The 21,061-nt window shown below is 37.3% G+C and overlaps 1 protein-coding gene across 5 annotated transcripts in view; it reads left to right on the top strand.

Moving 5' to 3' along the window:
• The window catches only part of LOC135162355 (uncharacterized), a 105,335-nt gene extending 93,440 nt beyond the window's left edge, over positions 1–11,895 (top strand). The window contains exons 4-6 of one of the 5 annotated variants that reach the window (XR_010298946.1): positions 532–618; positions 5,415–5,475; positions 5,562–6,227. The gene's annotated coding sequence lies outside the window, so the exon portion shown is untranslated. Of the gene's footprint in view, positions 1–531; positions 619–2,242; positions 2,963–5,414; positions 5,476–5,561; positions 6,228–8,449; positions 9,010–11,389 lie in introns of those variants that run through there. The other 4 variants (XR_010298948.1, XR_010298947.1, XR_010298945.1 and 1 more) reach the window with 4 other exon arrangements.
• The last annotated feature ends 9,166 nt before the right edge of the window (positions 11,896–21,061 follow it).

Below are 21,061 nucleotides of genomic sequence, written 5' to 3'. Positions count from 1 at the left end.
TATTTCGAGCCTCACAATAATAAATTAAATTTTATTTGTCAAATAAAATATTGAATATAATGTAATGCGATATTTATATAGTGAGATATTATTCTCCAGAAAAATTTGAACTGTTCTTTACACTTTCGGAAATGTAAAAAAAAATCTGAAAATCATTTTCCTGTCCTTTAAAATTGAATATTAACTGTGCCCAACACCCAGGTGTCGCCATCTAACGTCTGCGCACCCGCTCCTGACGTCTCCCACAGTCGGCACAACTGTCTTATCAGAAAACCTCGTGACTCTTCCCCGCTAAATCGACGTTATCAAACCGAGAGTTTTCCCTTCGCTGGGGTAAACTAAATGGTCGCGATTTTTTTCCAGTGGTGTGCGAATATATCAACCCCGGATAACTAAAAAATCTGCACATCTCATTTGAATAAAAGTCGGAACACAAGGAGAGCAAAAAAGAATTGATTCTTTCGATTTTGCGGGAGAGACAAAAAAAATATTTAAAAAATGGGAATAACTTTTTTTTGTTTCTGTTTGCAGAATCCGAAGGCGGATCACAATTCTGAATTCAAAAATCCTCGATTCATGCTGGTGAGGCGGGTGAGAGAGGTCTCCATTTCATTTCAGGTATGCCGAGACCTATATGTATATAAATATCTGCCTTATATGCGGGAAGATGTAAAATATTCATAACATTTTACGAAAACCCGTCAATATGCTAATTCACGAATGCTAATCGGAGATTCCTGGACGCCGTGGGTTTACATTCCCAGAGGTTGTAGCGAAACTAAGGAGGTGGTTTTTTTTTCAACTTTGATGTGACTGTCATAATTATTCCAGCAGTTTCGTATCAATGAGTGGGAATTAATGGAGTTTATAAATTGGAATTTCGTCCCTCGTTGTTCTGCAGTATAGCTTTTATTATGTGCAAAATTATTTCCGGGGATTTTAATCGATATTTTTTTTCATTTTGCGAAGCCAGGACGTGAGAAAATGGATCTCATTCACATTTTTCATGTTTTTGTAAAGCTTTGGGGGAACCCTTTCAGGATTTGTTTTCGTATGAAAATTGTTGCTTTTGAAAATTGCATTCTTCGTAACTTTCATTTATTGAGCTTCACCCGGTAATTTTTCAACATTTTTTCTAGCAACAATTACCCAGTTGACTATCGATAGCCGGTAAAGACATCAATTTAAATATATTAATTTCGTAGAATTTTCCGAAATTCAATGGCAAATACGTCAGACCTAAAATAAAATTATAAAAAATGATAAGATATTTCACATTTCAAACTGTCGGCAATAAGTTCTTGGTAAACTAAATGTTTCAATGTAGTTAAATTTTTCACTGTTATCAGTAGATACGCAAAAGTCAGACGTGAACTGCATTTTATTTCAATACCCGATGATATACGTTTTCCTTTCCTGAAAAATATGAGAAAACTAGAGGAAAAATATTGGGAATTATTGAAAAATATATGTTTTTCGAACATTAACATCAACACGCGGTTTACTTCTTAAAAAAAAATTGAATTTGCTTTATTTGCGACGGAATTCTTAGCTTTTACACCGGAAATACGAGTTGAACGGAGGTGCTACTGTTTTCGTATTCCGGTTGTGATGCATCGGTTGTCAGCCATGGTTACGGTGTGATGTTATGACACCGTACATCATTGCACTATGACACTGAGGCGTGCGTTACTGAGGTGTTATATGACCGGCGTATCAACGAGTCGGTGGTCTTTATCGGTTCAAACGCAGTTGCGATTCCATTGGCCACGGGTTTCTCCGCCATTACTATGGTTATATGACTGGGAAGACCTGTTGCACTAAATCATTTTTTTGATCCTCATGTGTGTAATTTCAAGCCGACGTTATTGATCTAGCGATTTTTTTTAGCTAAAAGTCTCTGTTCCTCAATATTTTTATGAATATTTCGCTTCGTGTAATGTACTTTTTGGTGGTCACACAACCGAAAATTCTTTTGAACAGTTGACCCTGTCAACTCTCGGTAAAAATCCATTTGTATTTTGATGTCAGTCAATTATATTTTTTTGAATTGGGGAATTTGTTTGTCGGTTTTAAATTAACGTTTTTTCATTTCTTTGTCAAGATTTACAAATTACACAAAATTTGTAATTTTCAATGTCAAAATATTCTATCATTTCCGTGGAATTGTGACACGATAAAAAAATCCAAAATTTTTTACCCCTGAACACTTCAATTCTTCTTACTGAAATACCGGATGAAGTCAAAATGACGGGTCTCATCGCGGCTTTTGAGTAACACAGGACAGAAGAGATGAGGACAAACATAATTCAGAATTATCCGGTGGGAGGGCGTTACCATGTCTCACATATATCAAATCCCGTGAAAAGGGGGTTCCTCGCACAAGGGTAAAAGATGCTCGTCCCCCCCTCTCTCCCAAACCATGACCCTGGCATTCAAAACGAGTTACATGGATCTGGCACATACCAACGGGCACAATGAAAGTTTATTCATTCTAAAAATTAGAGAAGCCAACAAACGAATTTTTATTTCACCAAGAAACCCCCAAACTTTTCCACCAATCAATGTTTATTCACATATAATACCACAAGTGGTTCAAAATTATCGAATATTTCCCGATAGATTCGTTGCAAACAAATGAAGGAGTCAAGTTTTTCAGGCTAAAAAATCACGAGTGCGAAGCACGAGTGATTTTTCCTGAAAAACTTGACGACTTCATTTGTATGCAGGGAACCTACAGGGAAATATTCTATAATTTTGAAGCTCGAGTGGTATTCAGGGGATTATTTTTCCTATCCAAATTTCGGCCAAGAGAATTGTGCCATGACATGAAAAGAGGTTTATTTGGTTAAGTGTCGTTTGTTTACCAAAATATTCAAAAAATTATCGCTGATATTCGAGGTAGGCTATCCAAAATATCAACAAATGGTGCAATTCTATTGGCTGAAATTTGGGTGGGAAAAATAATCATATAAAATACTGTACAATAGCGTTGCGTACGATCAAGAGAATAAAAAACCTCAGTAATTACGAAAAAATTATTTCCAAAATATCGTCTTCAAATCAAATGTGTAAATTCCAAACGTGATGAATAACATTCTATATAAACATTAATCACCAATCCATAGTTTTCGATTTTAATTGACCCATCGATAATTCTACAAAACTGTCTTAAATTGATTGCATTCCCACAACGAAAGCTTCGAAATGTGCCAGTTCTCAGGTGATACGTAGGTGGTTATGTGGGTGGACAACACAATGCGCGAATAGAACCAGTAAATTCCCTGGAGCAGGTGTCACCTACACCTGTCATCTCTCCATACTCATGGCGGACACCTCCCTATCATTTCATTTGCGATAATCCAAACCCACACCGCGAAGTACTTCTTGATGTACGAGAAATCTTGATGCATTTACTTATGGAATTACTGGAACGTACTGGGGACTACCCTTTATCAGCGGCTGTTTGTGGCTGATTAATCAATATACTGCGGTGGTGTTCACGGATTCCCCACTGATAGAACGACTTATTTATTCTAAATCGAATTTTCCAACTATCGAAAAATAGCATAGTCACTTTGAACAGTTCTTTGTCCCTTAAGACGAATCTATCGTCACTCTTTCCCAATTTTTTTCTGCATAATTAGCCATAATCTATGTCTATTTTCTCTCTTTTTATTCTGAGAAATACTCCTCTCGTTAGAAGTCTTAGTTTTACGCTATCAGTCCAATAAATTATGCTTTTTTAGTCGTATTTCACGGCATTTATTGTGCGATAGGACCTGAACTGGTGAGACTCGGGCGGAAGGAACCGAAGTTAAGTGATAATTTCCCTAATTGCATCGGCCCGCACTCACGGGGCTTTTCATCAGCCTAATCAGCGCCGGTGTCTAATTATTCGCGGGCGATTAACGAGAAATAACGATTGGAGTCCGATGTTACGTGGCTTACTAACTTTTAGGGGATTTCATTCTTTTTAAACGTTTTGGGGGATTTTTTGCTTTGACTCTCGGGGAGCAACAAATTGTACAAATCTGTGGATTTAACGAGCTATCGCGACGAGCAAAACCCTCATGATTGCACTGTTTTCTCATTTCTAAAACGACGACAAATTACTGTAAATTCAGAACTGAAGAAAATAATTCTTTTATTATCAAAAAATAAACAAAAAATCAAAAGTTGGGGAAAAAATGTAATGTTGTTAATGTAAAATTTCTAGTAATTTCTGGTAGGATTTTGGAGAATTTCCGGAAAAGTACGAATGTGTCAGGACACATTTGTTGTCCGCCTATTATTTTCCGCATGCGAGGACCCGAATTTTTTCATGAATTTGAAAAAATCGTATGGCGGCCGTAATTTGTCGCTTGTTGCACAGAATACCGTAAAAATTATTTCTCGTACAGTAAAGTAAGACTTATCGAGGGTTAAGAGAGTTCACCGCCTCACTTTTTCCTCACCCTTGTCCTTGAATGGAAATAAATAGAAAATCCCTGACTGACTGTCCAGGGGAGAAGGGAAAAACCTTCATGTAAAATGTTAGTGAGGGTTAAAATTTGGGAGGCATCGACTTTACGACTCTCGGGATTGAAAAGTGGAAAAATCCTGTCCCCAGTTGTGCTACACAGTTATGGATTTCACTCCGTTGTTGGCACAACATGTCGGCACAAATGCCGCCGGGAGGTACTCCTTGTCGACTCACTTCGAAGCAGTTAAGTTTTATTGCGGGCCCGTGCCCGCAGCCCCGAAAGAAGAGGGAAACCAAGAGGAGGCAAAAATCTCAGAGCTGTACCGGGTTATGATGGTGCTGTGGGGCCAATATGGCTGTTTTTACCCATGGGCGGGCATTGTACAATGTTATACACGATTTGTCAGAACGATTACGGCATCGTAAATTATCATCGTCGACGGTTTTAATGACTCCTCCACGCGTTTTGTTACGTCTGTAAATGTTATAAAAACACGATTTCTTTTGTTGTTTCGGAGTTTTTTTCAGGCATGAATCAATTAATGTCGGCAAGGTGAATTGAAATTCGTCATTTATTTGGTTAAATTTTTTGCAATATAATAAGCTATATTGTATAATGTTATATCGATGATAAAGTAATTGTTTTGTTGTACGCTGAGACGAAATTCTCCGGACAATTATCACATGCAAAAACAAATCCGGTCCTCGCACCGGAAATTTTATTGGCTTGAGTGGGAAGTTCCTCGAACTTCGGTGAAAATTTTCAAAAATTTGTACGAATAATACATTAACAGCATTAATTTTTATTGAAACTACGAGATTGTGGTTTTCCCCAGTACTAGTACTCATTTTTTTTATTCAGAGAAAACAGTTTTATGAAAATTACAAAGAAAGTTTGATAACTCTGTAATTTTTGCAAAAAAATTTTAATCTTTATATGATATTACAGGAGATGAGGATTTGCTCTGTAACAATTCAGTGACTCTCACATATTTAAAAAAAAACTTTATGTAAGAAAAATCCACGTTCATTTGGTAATTTTGTATACCAATGTGATGCTTAAATGTAATTCTTCATCGTGTAATCGTATGTGCAGTAAATATCCTGCAAGAGGCACTTCTAATGGCAGGCAGATGCATCAATCCGCGAGGGGAGTGAATGTGTCTGTGACAAAAAAGCAACAATTCTCATTGGCAAGGGCCACCATCAGCCACTTCGATTCCAACTGGAGCTACAAGAGTCGCCTTTTCTCTCGCTACTCCCCTTATATCCCCCAAATATCTCGTTTCTGTGTGCACAACACGCTCTCCTCACTCTACCAGGACTAGGGTTTACTCGATCTTGCCGCGCGCGATCAGTTTGATTAATGGTCCACGGGCCACGAACAAACGTTATCGCTATGGGGACCCCCGAAAAAAATATTTAAAAAATGGCTCAGGGACTTTAAATGGTTTTTGGGTTTTCGTTTACGGGGCAAACAGACCCTGGGATTATTGTTGAGGTACTTGATATGTTTTATGAATAATTGTAAAGTTAAGATGATTATTTTCATCATTTCATTCTGACTTCTCGTTGTGTTTAATTAATTTTTAAAAATAAAGTGATTGATTAAAATGGTGATGCAACAAATAGAATAAAATTAGTGCTATAGGATATTAATATTGACACTACAATTTTTCCAATAAACAAAAAAAATTCTTGCAAGTTTTGTGCAACAATGTCACCGGAATCGTAGAAATTATGAGTTTAAATTCAATTTCGATTGAGAACGTTCAATAAAAATCTTATTAAAATGAAGTAAATTGTCACCGGAAGGGAGTACGATTCATTATATCTCGAATTTTGCGGAGTTATCAACAAAAATAGTCTGTCCGCGTAAAATAGGGGCGGACATATTCAAGTATCACCCCAAAGCAAAACCTCATCGTCTCAATTTCCAAAAATTTCTGCAAACAACTGAAAGACAATACAAAATGACTCGACAACGGCTTTTCGCAGGAAAAAGAGGGGTTCGGGGAAGACGAGTGAAGAGGGATTAGTAGCAATAAAATCCAAACCTGCTTACCTGGTTGTTGAGTAAGCGCTGGAATTCCGAGTTCCGTTGATCCTTCAGTGGAAATCCCTTAATTATGCGGAGGGAGGGAGATTGCCCTGCGAGTGTCATAAAGTCGCTCGTTTATGACGCTAACTCTCTCGAGATAGACCGGAAGGACTCGGTCGAGTGTCGAGGCGCGAACCTCGATATACTCATGCACATCCGAAGATTTTACGAGTTGAGAATGCACACGATTATAATTAAGAGTGATATCCTGCCGTGTGACGTTCACAATCTGCAACAGGTTTTTAAAATTCTGTTTTATTTCAATAGTTGATTCTCGGGCGAGGAAATATGCAGTTCATTAATTCTATACTTAAAGTATGTTTCAGGAAGTCACTTTGTATCGAAATTTCCCTAAATTACACAAAATTCAAATTAAATTGTGCAACGGAAAAGTAATTTTCACTAAAACTTTCTGTAACTAAAATCGAATTTAATGACAATACATGTTCTATAGATCTATCAATAGGGTAATGTTTATCAAACATTTCCCTCTGTACAACCGGTACGTTAATGTTTATAGAAAAATTTATTTCCACGTCTAACTAAAATATTCTAGATTTTTCATTTGTCCCATTATCACTTCATTTTCCAGAAAACTCAGATATAACTCAGAGAGCGCTACGTGAAAATTCCGCAACAGTTTCGTCAAATTTTCCTGACTTACATTTTACTCCGGATAAACGAAAAAAAATTCGTAATTTATACTGAATATTTTTTTCTGTGAATTTCTTCCCCAATTCCAAAATTACCCAGAGAAATTTGTATCCGCCTGCATCGATCGATCATTCAGCGCACAAATTAGCCAAAAAATAAAAGAGTCACTTAAATTTAACGATAAGATCTGCGGGCATGTTTACAAAACGCGTGAAGGAAGAGGCTGTCATCTCTAATATTTCTCACGGTCATTCACTTCTCACTTCCCCACCCCTCCCCATGTGTGCTCTGTTTTTCTCTCCCGTGGTTTCGCTCTCGAGTGATCGATCGCCATCCGAATATCTCTGGGGGTTGCAACGCGACGATCAAGACCGGGTCGCCCTCGGCGGAAGGGGGCGAGGGGTGCGAGCTCACTGTACTCAATTTTTTTCGTCCATTTTTTACGGAAGCACTCCCCTTGTTCCAGTCCTGTCATCCGCCAAGACTTTCAATTCACTCCATATTTCATTCTCGGTAATGTTGGTTGTTTTTTTTTTCTATAGGAGTCGAAACATGACAGGTTTATCTCTAGTGGGAATTTTGGCACGTACTGAATTATTTAGGGGACAAATTCAGGGATATTGAGGAGATCTCTCTAATTTTGGGGGCTCAATTCAGGCTATTAATTGCTGATTTTTGATGGAACAAACGAACACCCGTATGATTAGCAAAATTTTATTGTACATTCTTGATTATACGGACAGAAATATTCAATGTGCCTCTATTACATTGATTTTGAATTAAAATCGCTAATTATTTGAAGGATTATCAGGTTAGAATATACATAGAGAAATAATTTAATGAAAATTACGTGAAAGTTGCGTAATTCTGATAAAAATTACAAAGGGTCCAATTAAAAGTACAGAACGCTCCGTAAAAAATCTCGTTCCCCACTTTGGACGTAATTGTTACTGAATATTTCTCCCCGTGAACTTCTACGTGTGTTCAATACGACAATATTACGTTCCGTAAATTTTTCGTCTCCTAAAAACTAAATTTTCTGCAAAAGATTCCAAGATTTAAACAATTACTTCGTACCACATTAGAGCTAAAAAGGCCATTCGTAATCTTCCGTTTAGTCCACCAATTCCGTTTTGCCCCAGCCACCCCTAAACAATCGCAAAATTTTCCTCCAGTGCCCTTCCCTCAGAATGCTCCCAAATAATTCAATTTTTCCCTCCTCATCTTAGGGTCGTACCCCTGATTTACGATGTGATTTCTCCCAGTGACACGATTCTCGTGCCCAAGTGAAAAATACCCCCAAAACCGAGAGAAGAAAGAGCTCACTGATGCAAGACGCCGGGCCCTTCCCTTGACGCTACAACGACTCTCAGAAGAAAAGAAATAAGAGAGAGGAAAAGGTGAGATGAGCCAGTAGGAAAAGGGAAAGCGAGGAATTTAGACGGACGGATCACCCGCAGGGCAGAATAATACGCAGCAAAATGCCTGTTGGACCACCCCTTACCGCATGGTATTTAAAAACTGGCGGCATGTAAAAACGAAGAATTAGTTGGGGGGGCTGCATTGAGAATGATTTTGTTCGTCAAAAAGTATTATACGGCCTCGCCCAAAAATTGGAACTGAACCCACAGCCGTCAAATATGGGCGGGCTAGAACAATTTCACCTGCCCCCAGCAGCCCTCATCCCTCCGTTATATTCTCTAGTGAATAAATTTTCGCAGCAGGACGAGATCTTCGAGATTATTAAATCGAACAATTTTACATCACTTGATAAACATTTAAAATAATTTTTAACGTCATAACATGAAACTTTTCTAGTTAGAAATCTACCCAGAACTATTCATCTATTTAAAAAATTGAAGACGTGTGTCATGAGTTATTGTTGCCGCATTTCTATTCTAAAAATTAGTAACAATTAATACATAATGAATAATTTTTGTTTTAAGGTAGCGAAATTTTAGTGACGTTTAGTAAGTGAACGGTCAATAAATTTTACCCGACCGGTAGAGTAATTTTCGTCTTTATCAAGAGAAATCTTCTCTAACCTACAACAAAAGTGAAACCATCACATGTTAATTTTTAACAAATGTCGGGACAGAAGTGAGATGATGATGACTCATAATTTGCTTTTATAACCCACAGGGTAATTGTTATAAAAAATTTCTCTCCGTGTATAATTACAACTTTTCCTGCCTTTCTTATTCAAAATAACCTTTTTGGTGAAGCCGGAATGAAAAATAAGTAATGTCATGATTGATGTTTTATGATGACTGTCAAGAAAGTAGGATCGTTTACACTCACCTGTCGCTGGCACACACATCTCGCCCCATTTTGAGACTTACCACATCTCATTCAGAAAACGATACAGTTTTAATATCTCCATGGGATTTCTTCGCATCGGTAAATGGAGTTGTTTACGTCACGACGAATACCGGATGACATGGGGCTTTTCAGTGCGGCTCCTGGAATCATTAATCAAGTGGAAGACGAAGAGATTATCGTACTACTGACCGAGAGACACGAGGTCAATGTCGTTTGAATTTAGCACATGACTTGGAAGAGAACATCTCCCGAAACCACTTGACAAAAATATAATTAATTCTATGGAATTGCAAAAAAAATAAATAAATCTTTTAAAGTTCCGAGACGTCAATTGCCATTTGAGTAGAATCATCGGGTACTTCATTTCAAATTAAGGTTAAAATATGATTGAAGAAATGAAGATCTTTAAAGAAGATGTAGAACAGACCGTGAAAATCGTGAATTAAAAAAAAACTTTAAACAAATTAATTATTTTCCCGCCTCGGCGGGTGCAAAGTGCATTCGATAGAGACCCATGACCTGTCGAGGGTTAAACCACTACCAACGATCTCTCACTAATTTACATAATCTATAAATACTATTAAAACAAATAATTAAGTGACTGATAATAGCACGTTGCACAGCCTCAGTTGTCACGGCTTTACGCCGATTATCGATAATGAAATTGAGCTTTGCATTCAGTGCTAATCAACTCGGCGAGACCCTGGTTTTTGTTAATTTGAGTGGCTTTATAAACCACTGAAATACCTGCGGGCGTTGCAATGTATCGATAAGGAACGATGAGCATTAAATTTATTACTTTTGTTACTTTGCGACGGAGGAGTGCAACTGGTGCAGAGGGTGTAGTGAAGGGCTTCGGGGCTGATATGACGAGTTCCCCACTATACTAGCAGGGAAACCGATGTCTATTCTGGGGGTACAGGATTCCCATGAGCTGCGGAAGGTGCAGCACTTTATGGGGTTGCGAGCATTTTTTATATCATTTATTGTTGAACTTTCCATGCATGATGTGAAGGGGAATATGATGGTTTTATCTGCTGGTCTAATGGATTGGACGGATAGTGTAGTCAACGGTTTTTGCAAGCATTTCTTTTACACTTGAAAATTTCCGGGAAAAATTTATCATGCATGGGTAGGAAGTAATTTACATCAAACTCTATTGTTAAATTATCGTACTTTTTCATAACTATACAGTTCTAGAATTTGCATACACCGGTAGTAGAATTTTATCAGACAGAAGAATATAAAATTTTGTACGTTACGAGAGTAACTTTCTCATATGTTTTTTTTACAAAATTATGTTTTTACATATTGCAGACGCAACGATAATGTAGAAAAGGGGTGGAATTATCAAGATCCCAATTACCCTCATGCATCACTAGCCATTTTAACAATTACTATAACTTTACGACTTTCCTAGACTATTTGAGTCTATCATGAATCATCGTACCCTATTTCTGTCCAAAAACTTAATAACAATTGAGGTTTGATGATTAATTTTTATGCCAAGTTGGAGAAATTTTTACCCTTTGATTATTCTGGACCCGTTAAATTTACTCTATTAGTAAAGTAGTTTTTGCTTCACAGTCAAAGTCATCTGCATTTTTTTGAGAATGGAATTTGTCCAACTTAAAATAAAATGTGATCATCATAAATGAATTTTTATCACGTGTTAGAGTGGAAGCGAGTCAATAATGACTCATGACACACCTTTAGGGTACGATAGGATAAGTTTTACCGGACATTTGTCGCTGTGTGAGAATGTTTTGCTAATTAATATGGATTTGCATCGCGCAAAAATTCAAACACTGGCTTCTCGATAACGATCAGGAAGATATCGATTGCAGTTTATGCATTTCGGCGGAGTCTCATCGACACTGGTATGACACTGGACGACGGGTATTATACGATACCGGTTGTCTTGCATATCGGTAACTCTACCCTCCCCGGATCTCCCATCAGACAGGATCTTCTTTATTGAGAATGCACCGTAACCTCGTGCGCTGAGGATGCGTCACTGATGCAGTTGAACTCGTGGCTTCTTATGGGGCAAATGAATTTGCATGAACAGTGGATTGAAGTTGAGGAGAAACGGTGAGTGTAATTTTATCTTCGAATTATAGTAAAGATGAATTTATGTATAATTACTTGTTTCTGCAAGAATGTTGTGCAGCGATTGCGGTTTAAATATGTCGATGGCAGAAAATATTTTATGAATTTTATATGAGTCTATGCGTGAAAATGCAATTTATATTCACTTCAGAAACGATTATTTTTGCACTGCGATCGATATTTCAGGTGCTTATAGTTTATCTAATTAGGCTGTACCTATATTGAGCGTGAAAATCTGCTGGATTTCTACACATTTTCAGGAAAAATGAAACGAAAGTTTATAATTCAGTTATATTTTTCCACAAAATTCGGAATTTTCAATGTTGTTTAGTCGAATTGTCACTAAAGATGTGCGATATCCAGAGAAATATCGATATTTCTTCGATACCAATATCAGATCCGAATAAAAAATACTTTTAATTAAAAAACAATTGAAAGAAGTGGAGATGAAGTCATCAAAACCCAACAGAAGGTTTTATAAGATAAATATGACTTTTTATTCGAGTCCTTTCTCTTATCACCTCTGACCCCCCTCACCCTCGACAGCTGACTAAAATTAAAAGATTTTCAGACTCAGAGTCCACCAAACAAGTTCCATATTTCCATTTTTCTTTCTTTCCTATCGACTTCTCCCTGAATCTATGTCCACGTTTATTCACTTCCGAGTCATAAAAAGTAATAAAATAATTTCTCAAGATCTTCAATATTAACCAAACGCAGTCAAAGCAATAAACGAATTTTTGGATTGGTTCTAATATTCCAACCGTGCACATACTTAACCACTTCGTATTTTCCTTACCTACCCCGATCCACCGATAACTTATCGAGCTAGAAAAATGGAAAAATTGACGACTTGAAAATAGACTCTTCGCAAATTAAAATGTTCTGCAGAAATTAAAGAGCCGGGAGTGAAATTTTTTTCATGATTCATTTAAAAGCACCGGGAACTCAGTGGAGGGTGACCAGCGTTGGAAAGTGTACTCTTTGAACGATAAACATGTCCAACACCCGAGGTTGTTATTTCACATTACACACTGGGTGCGTATAACCCATCGCATTAATGTAAGATACAACCTCAGCAGAAAATCCCAAAGATGAGAAGCGATGACTTTTCGCTCTCTCGGCTTGGGGTCTACCCGGCGTTCTCACCAGTTCAAGGGGAGTGTAGCTGAATCCTAACCATTTACCGTACGTGTTACAGTCCTCTCGAGGTGTCCAGTGCTCAAGCCGTTTAATCGGATTTATTCGACCGGTGATCGTAAAGTCGAATAGTCGTCTCGGAAAAATTTTTATTCCTTTTTTTCTCTCCCCGCATTCGGTGAGAGGAAGTTTTAAATACGATATACACTCGCGTATTTATTCTTTTTCACGAGAAAAATAAGAAATTATGGGAAAATCGTGGAGGATGAACTAATTTGCGAGTTGGGGATTAACGGATTTTAGATTTAATTCTTCAAGTGGATTCGGATAAATTAATTTTCTTCTAATGGATTCCTAGGGTTGATGTGCCTCGATAACGATGGAGGCACACCCCGTGAGAATATTCTTAATCTGTGGGGAGAGATTAAGTTATTGGATGGTATTAAAAAAAATTGTGGCTCAGAGTTATTTCGAGAGATGTGACTGCAAAAATCAGGATTTATCAATTAATTACGGACTTTGTTACATTTTAATGTTAAAGAATGAATGGATTTTTCGGGAGAATTTATAAGTCAATTAAGGTCCTTCTAGTCCAAATTCTAATCATATCGAGACTCACAAATTAAGACATTAACACGTCCGTTGCAGAAATTCTATATAAGAGTCTTATTCGAAAGTTCGTTTTTAGACTGAAACTAATTAGAATTGATAATCGTTAATCAAATAAATAAATTGAATTCTTACGAAGTCGAACGGGGAGACATATTTTCGTACCTGAAATCTCAAATTAAGACGTCCCTTTTATTTGCAGTTTTTCCTATCACAAAACAAATTGATTTTTCACGCTGAAGAATCTGTAGTTTATTGAGACGATTCAAATTATCACACCATGTAAAAAAATTTGATTGAAAAAATTAAAGTCCGAAGTTGAAATGCGCAAAGTTATCGGTAGCATCCGCTTCCCCACTCAATAAAGTAATTGCTCTAGATAATTGAAGATTGTAATTATGTTGATGCTCCTCACATAAAAATATAAGTGAAAATTATTTCTCTGGACTTGTCGTTATTTCCACGTAATTACGACATTGTCTTCTAATTCTACCTGTTGTCATACCAAATCCGTTGATTATTCTCTTCGATTAACCAACGAAATGAAAAACAATATGAAAATAATGTTGTCGCCCTTTGTTTTCTGATTTATGAACGGGCCTCGGGGGGAACAAGATCACGAGACTTCTATTTTCCTGTCTCTTTCTCTCTCTCTGAGGCCTTTTAACGTGCTCGAGATATACTGAAATGCCATCGGTCCATACTACAACGTGTGGGCGGATTGAATCCCATAAATATTCGCGGCATGTAAACATGGGATTCCAATGTTTCTTCGCTCTGTGCGCGTATACGCAATATCTCATACTTCTCCCTGATTTTTCCATTCGCAAATAAACGATGTATTTGGGAAATTTTGGGATTCGGTCGCATGGAGTGATATATTTCATAAAAATGACGTATCTGTTCCGTAATTGCGGCAAAAAATCCCGTTAATTAAAATTTTACGGAATTTTCTTGGAGCGTTTCGCAGGTTTTATCGGAATTTTCTGTGAATAATTACGATACTGTCACGAAAATTTTCCCTGTCACTTTTGTAATCGGTAAAGAAACTTAAATTCCGCAAATTTTATTAATTTTTTTCTGTTTAGGATCGTGAAAAAATTGAAATTCTTTTGGTAATTTTCGCCGAATGACGCTTTACTCCAGAATTACCAAACTTTTTGGGGAATTTCTATTGAACGTTTCTCTTCGTGTAATTTTTTGACCCCGGTTTTCTTTGAAAAATGACAATACCATCAGTTAAAGCAGTTTTCCTCGTCACTTTCGCAATTTAGAGAAGTTTTTCAATTGAAATTATATTCATCTTCTGATACTGAAAATTCAGATGACATTGTAACCAAAATTTCAGGCGATTTCTAGCACTAAATGATATACGTAATATTCATTGTGAATTTCTCTGAGCCCGAGTGAAATTATTAGCACCTAAGAAACATCGTTCAGAATGATTCAACAAGAAACGGCTTTTCCATCAAGTTTTTTCGTATCTATGCGCACTCATTACACAACTGCCATAAATACTGATCAAATGGCATTAATTTACATCCGTAAAAAGACGACTGCAAATGTGAATAAAAATATCTGAATCGCGTCATCAAAGGGATAATAAACACCATCTCAGCATTCATCATCGGGATGTTTTCATCGCGGTAAAAAAAGTATGACAAAAATGAAAATAAAAGGCAGCTGATTGTGCAGAAAAGCTGGTGTCGCGCTCATATTGAGGAAATTCTCGTTTTCTAAACGAACCAGTTATTTTTACCTAAATTTTCTGTCCGGGTAAGAGCGCATGTTGCGCTCATAGATATTTATGCCATAATTTTGCCCATTGATGCTCTTTACGATTCCGTCATTTGCATATGCTGGGCTCCTGGTGTAGAATATTACAAGGGACTTCATACATTTTCAATATTCATAGTGAAAGGTCAGAGGGAGAAAAGCTGTGACGAGGGCCAACTCATTCCATATTCATTCGTTTATGTGAAATATTCAGTGGTTGGGTACAATGTTTCCATCTACCCGTTTTTTAAAATTCTTTCTCCACTTGACAGCCGTCGCTGCGGGCCATTCGTGTACGAATCAAATCCATTAATTTTTTTTTTAATTCATGATTTTGTAGAGTAGCTGAATTACGTCGTGTAAAAGTCAGAAATTTAATCTGTTTCCGAATTCATTCGTTCACGATAAAAGTTTATTTGGGTGATCTGCCACGATTGAAAATAAAATTTCATTTTATTTCAATTCTGCTTTCGTTGATAAATATCATCGCGTGATTTCCAAAGAAAATGGAGAGCCATCATCTGCGGTGTACAAAATCTATTAATTTAAGATCCGAAGAATTGAGCTCAAAATTTCCGATTTAATTATTTGGTTGATTTATATTAATTCATTTAATCTCAGATATTTTTATTTTTGAAATTAAAAATCCTCACATAAGACGAACCAAATCTCCAGAATGAATATGTCAACGTCTTAATTGAGACGACGAATGTCTTAAAGAGTAACAAAAATCAGAAAACATAAATTTTCCCTTATTTTTATAGAAAAAATCAAAATAATAACTCTTTCATTATCATTCAATGACTTGATCCTTCCTGATAAATTGTAACATTTTCGCTCATATCCCTGACCGTTGGCTGACTGTCGGCAGTACGTTGGCCACCGGTTTAACCCCACTCGTGAGGCAATTTAGGTTTCAATAGTACCGATAAAAGCCCTCAAAATCAAAATAATGCCCCCCCCCCCCAATTTAATCGAACCATGCCAACTCCAGTAATACAGCAAATACACTCGCGAAGAATGTTCGAAGACGGGGAACGAGTCCGCGTCCGCTCCGCCCCAGTAACGCAGCCGACATGGCTGCTGAGGGACGGATTGGCCGAGGCCTGGCGTGCCGCGATGCCGACGTCGTCGTGACGCCCGCGCTTCACTCAGTCCTCGTATTCGAAAACACGATGGCAAACTCGCTTGACTCCTCCGATCCAACCAGCAACTCCTACCCAGCCTTTTCTGGACTGGTGGGTTGACGCCCACCCTCGCGCTCTCACCTTTTTCCCAGAGACATATTTGTTTCCCACACGTGGACGGACCCAAAATTGGGACCACTGAGTCAAAATTTCCTGTAAAATTGGGGAATATTTTATTGTAGACGAATTAATGTGCAATGAAGTACAATTTAATTGGAAGGATATTTTCGCAGTGGGTATTTTGCAACTCCTGATGTACACGAAGAGAAAATTAAAATTTCAGAAATACAATAAACATTAATTAAAGTTACCAAACATAATGTGATAATTACATAACGACACGTGAAATTGTGCGTGAAATTGCACACGTGACCACGTGAATTCTCTCTGAGAATAATTTTCTATAAAAAATACTTGACAGTTTTATAAAAGTGTTATTGCTGCCTTGATTACATTCCGACACTCATTGTTAAAAAAAATTAATAGAGAGTGGTTAGAACAATTGTAATTCTATGTCACGAGATATATATTAAAAGGGGTAGAGGGAAGGGCAATGTAAAAACCCGAGGGGGTACACATATGGACAATAAAATAAAAATATAATAGATAATAGTCAAATTTGATTCTACATGAGGTTCCAAAAAAATTTAACTAGCAATAATTAATTCGATACATCAAATACGTTATTTATAATCCATATTTTTTTGTAAGGACAGCGAGGGATCTGCGAGTTTCGTAATTTTTTATTGAACATTTCTCTTCGTGCAGCCCAAAGTGGAATCTTGTTTTCCTCAATACCTCTTCAACGCATCAAAATAATCGTTACTGACTCACATGCACACTTCGACATTCATTCCCCTGACATTTATGAAGTGAAAATTATGGACCTCCGATTCACCTACCCCTATTGGCACGCATAAAATACAGATTGCAGACAACATCTGCGGGTTTGATTATTTTGCGATCGCATGGTGCGTGAAAGGTGGGAATTTTTCGACACGTCCAATACCGCAGAACTCTCCCCTCCCTCCTCCCCTGATCCATTTAATTCAGGGAATAAAAAATGGAAAAGTAAAAATACGTTGAGAGAAAAATATAATTCTATAAATAAAATTTCTTTCGGGTAAACAGCTACCGGAAACCCCCTCCCCTTGTAAAATGACTTTTGACGCACTCTTTGATAGGACTGCTATTAAATTTTAAAATTGACGTAAAAATTACACTACAATTAAATAAATGTTCCCAGAGAAGTCGTAAAATTGATAATATTTTTATCCATTTTTTAGTGAGAGATTTTTACTGAGGGAGACAGCGCTGATCACAAGTGCAGCTTTCCTACCCCATATTACGCATATTTTATCATAACTTTGATAATATTTTTCTAACCACGTAATTCAAAATCAATTTATTATAAAATTGATTTACCACTTTCCACAAATTTCGAGATATTCATAAAAAACTGGTCAGTAGTCAAAAGTGACTGACTTCGTCTTATCATTCGCTGCAAAATTATTTAATTGACAAAATTATTAAATTATTTAATTAAAACGGACTCTCGCGTAAATTTATCAATTTTTCCACCAAAACTGATCAGACAAGCAGTCTCCCTACACCGTTACCCATATTTTATTGTAATTTTCTCATATTCTTCTCTCCGTACATCAACATTCGAGAATCCATTAAATCCAAACACCGAATCAGACTGGTTAAACCACTGGGATCACTGTCTATCCCCTCGACGGAATATCACCTCTGAAATAATCATTTGATGCCCACGCAAGTATACAAACGCGGGTGCGAAGCGTTTCGAAATTGAGTGACAGCAGAGGGATCGAGGAACCCGCACAGTTGTGTAGTCAATTGGTCGCGCTTCTCAGGAAAAAGATCTTTCTTTATTTTCCATTATTTTTTTCCCCTGGTGGGTATGGGAATAGGACACTGTTACCAGGGGTTGTTGTGTCAGTCGTGCGGGATATCCTAGTGTTTAGGAGACAGTCTCATCCCATTGTCAAGCCATAAACCCAAGAATGTTAATCATCAACTTGCTAACTGTCAATTTTTGAAATTCTATTTTTTTATGACGAATGCAGAGGTCTGTACATCTGAGGGGTGAATTTCACACTCGTTTCGCAGAGATTTTTCAATCTGGGACAAAAAGATTTTATCAATCATTCGTTTATTTAAATAAAATATTTATTTTTTTAGTCATTGACCCATCGACTCTCAGATATTCATTCTTGACATTTTTGCTGCTCCACAAGATAATCACGCGACACAAAAATTACGAAACTTAAAGTCGCTTACCACTCGCAGTGAAAAATGATTGGGGTTATTTTTGAAATGTATAATCCACGAAGAGAAAAATCTGACAATTTTTACAGTTTGATGCCGAAAAAAATTACTGTGCTGCCTTATAATCTCGGGAGAAACTTCTATATCGCTCGCGTAAAAATTCAAAGTCTGACCAACGTCGGCAATCGGCTATATTCGGCACTCATTGTTAACCAGTTGCAATGGGTTATCGAAAAATAGCTGCGTCAGGCCCAGTAAAATGAACTGACCTAGATAAGAATTTTCGAAAGATTTCTATGAATTTTTCATTAAATCTCAAATAAAAAATGATAGACCTTGAAATTTTATAGTTCTGTTTAGTAAACTTTACGAAGTCACGTATCATTAATCACAAAATTGACGGCATTGATAGGAATTTTTATGTGTGAGTAAAACACATTCCAGTATTGTACCACGCTGCACCTCGATTCTCATGCCCAGCACAGTAATTTTTCCCAGACATTTCTCTCCCCGTGGAATAATTAAAACCAACTGAACATGAGATAATTACAGCTGCTGAGTAATTATCACGATATTGAGATCGTCTGCGACTGGAAAATGAAAAAAATGAGTAAACATTAATAGTGAGAAAGTGTCGGTAAGGGCAGGACCCATTTCATCATTTTTTAGCCAATATATCACTGCTGACAAGATCAATCAGGGATAAACATGAATAATGAAAGTAAGGGAAGTCATCAAAGGAAGATGTCGAAAGCTAATGTTCTCACATCAAAAGTGACCTTTGAAACGACTTGTAAGATTAGATGCCTTCTTCCAAGTCGTATGTCAATATTTCTTCATTTCAAATGAGATGAAATTAAAAATTGTGGTGTGACGGTGATACTTGGAAACTGGGCATGGGACCCACAATTTTCCCAAGAAAGTTTCTACCTCGGCCATGACTTATGGAGACGTATGTCATCATTTTTCAATGGGACGTAGTCATTACTTGCAGTAATTATCCACACTCAGAGAAAAAATTGGCTCTGCTGATTTCGATTTATACGACAAGCCGGAGGCGAGTGCTATCATCCCACCAGTCTAAACACTTGTCTCGCGAGTATCGAAGATTGTTTTTCGATAAAATGTGCGGAAAGTGGGCTTTTGCGCACGCAGAGCGTTCCTTACATGTTACTTTATCCACAATCTGTCGAAAGTAAATTTATTCCGTTCAAAAATATCGGGATAATATCGCATAACATAAGACACATGTAGGCAACCTATAATTTGTTTTTTTTTTTTCATTATGAAAAAAATAGAAAATTGCTTTTCAAAGGTGAATAAAAAATTAGTTGACAACATTTCATATTCACTATCTAGTTGATCGACATCACTCCATATTGACTAAAATTCCAATCAACTGAAATAAAATAATCAAACTATAATTACAAATATTAACAGACAAGCACTAGTAATTAGATGAAGTAATGTTATAGACCGATGACGGTTCCTAAGTAACTTAATCACGGCCAGGATTAAAATGAAAATATTCTTTGAAGTTGTATCTCGACATTTCTAAAGCATTAGCATAAGAACCCCACGGTATATAATTCATGCATCGAGAGAAAGAATCCCATAGTCGGCATTCAGAGATCTCCAGACTGCTGCACCAGTCTCTTTTTCTCCCTTTTCCCCTTCCTCCTGCCCCGCCACTCTCCCATTTGCCGGCTCTCACTTGTCTCGTCCATCTTTCTGTCTCCATTCTCTGCGTTTTACCAACGTCGTGAGATCGTTACCAGAGATAAATCTGATCTTTGGTCTACTTTGGTGGAGCCGATTGCTCCTGGTGATCGGCCAACAAGGTGAAGTGCCTCGGACACAGCATCACTAGAGGCACCACGGGAGATGGCTCGACCCATACCTGGTATCCCAGGGTGGATAAGATTGTTTCGAATGATAGTAACAGTGCGGGGACCATTCTCCAAGATTTTCGAATCGATTTTAATGTTATTTTATTTTTTTCTTCGATTCTTGGGGGAGAATGAAAATGGATTGGTCGAATGGGCCCTTCCGATGGTGTTAAAATGCCATTTTTAAACGTTCCGAGGGGGTTGAGGAGGCATTGATGGCTGATGTCAATCGCCACGAGGTGAAAGATTACTCTTGACATCTAAGCATCCTGTCGGCACTTTGGATTTTTTATTGTTGTAATTCGTCACAGCCGGTGCCATTTCACCGTGTGGTAGAATTTGTTGAATTTCATTCATCATTTTTACGAGGATTCAGTTAGTGTGAAAAGAGTGGGAGCGATTCTATCAGTTTACACTGATACAGATATTTATTTATTTCAAAATGAGATACGTTAATTACGTTGGGAAACAAATTTATTGCCACTAGAGATTGATATCCTTGAGAGAAGAAAAT

The sequence above is a fragment of the Diachasmimorpha longicaudata genome, chromosome 5, assembly GCF_034640455.1.
Source record: "Diachasmimorpha longicaudata isolate KC_UGA_2023 chromosome 5, iyDiaLong2, whole genome shotgun sequence".
Classification (NCBI taxonomy): Eukaryota; Metazoa; Arthropoda; class Insecta; order Hymenoptera; family Braconidae; genus Diachasmimorpha; species Diachasmimorpha longicaudata.
The sequence above is the reverse complement of the archived record's forward strand: the minus strand, read 5'-3'. Positions and strand labels throughout refer to the sequence as shown.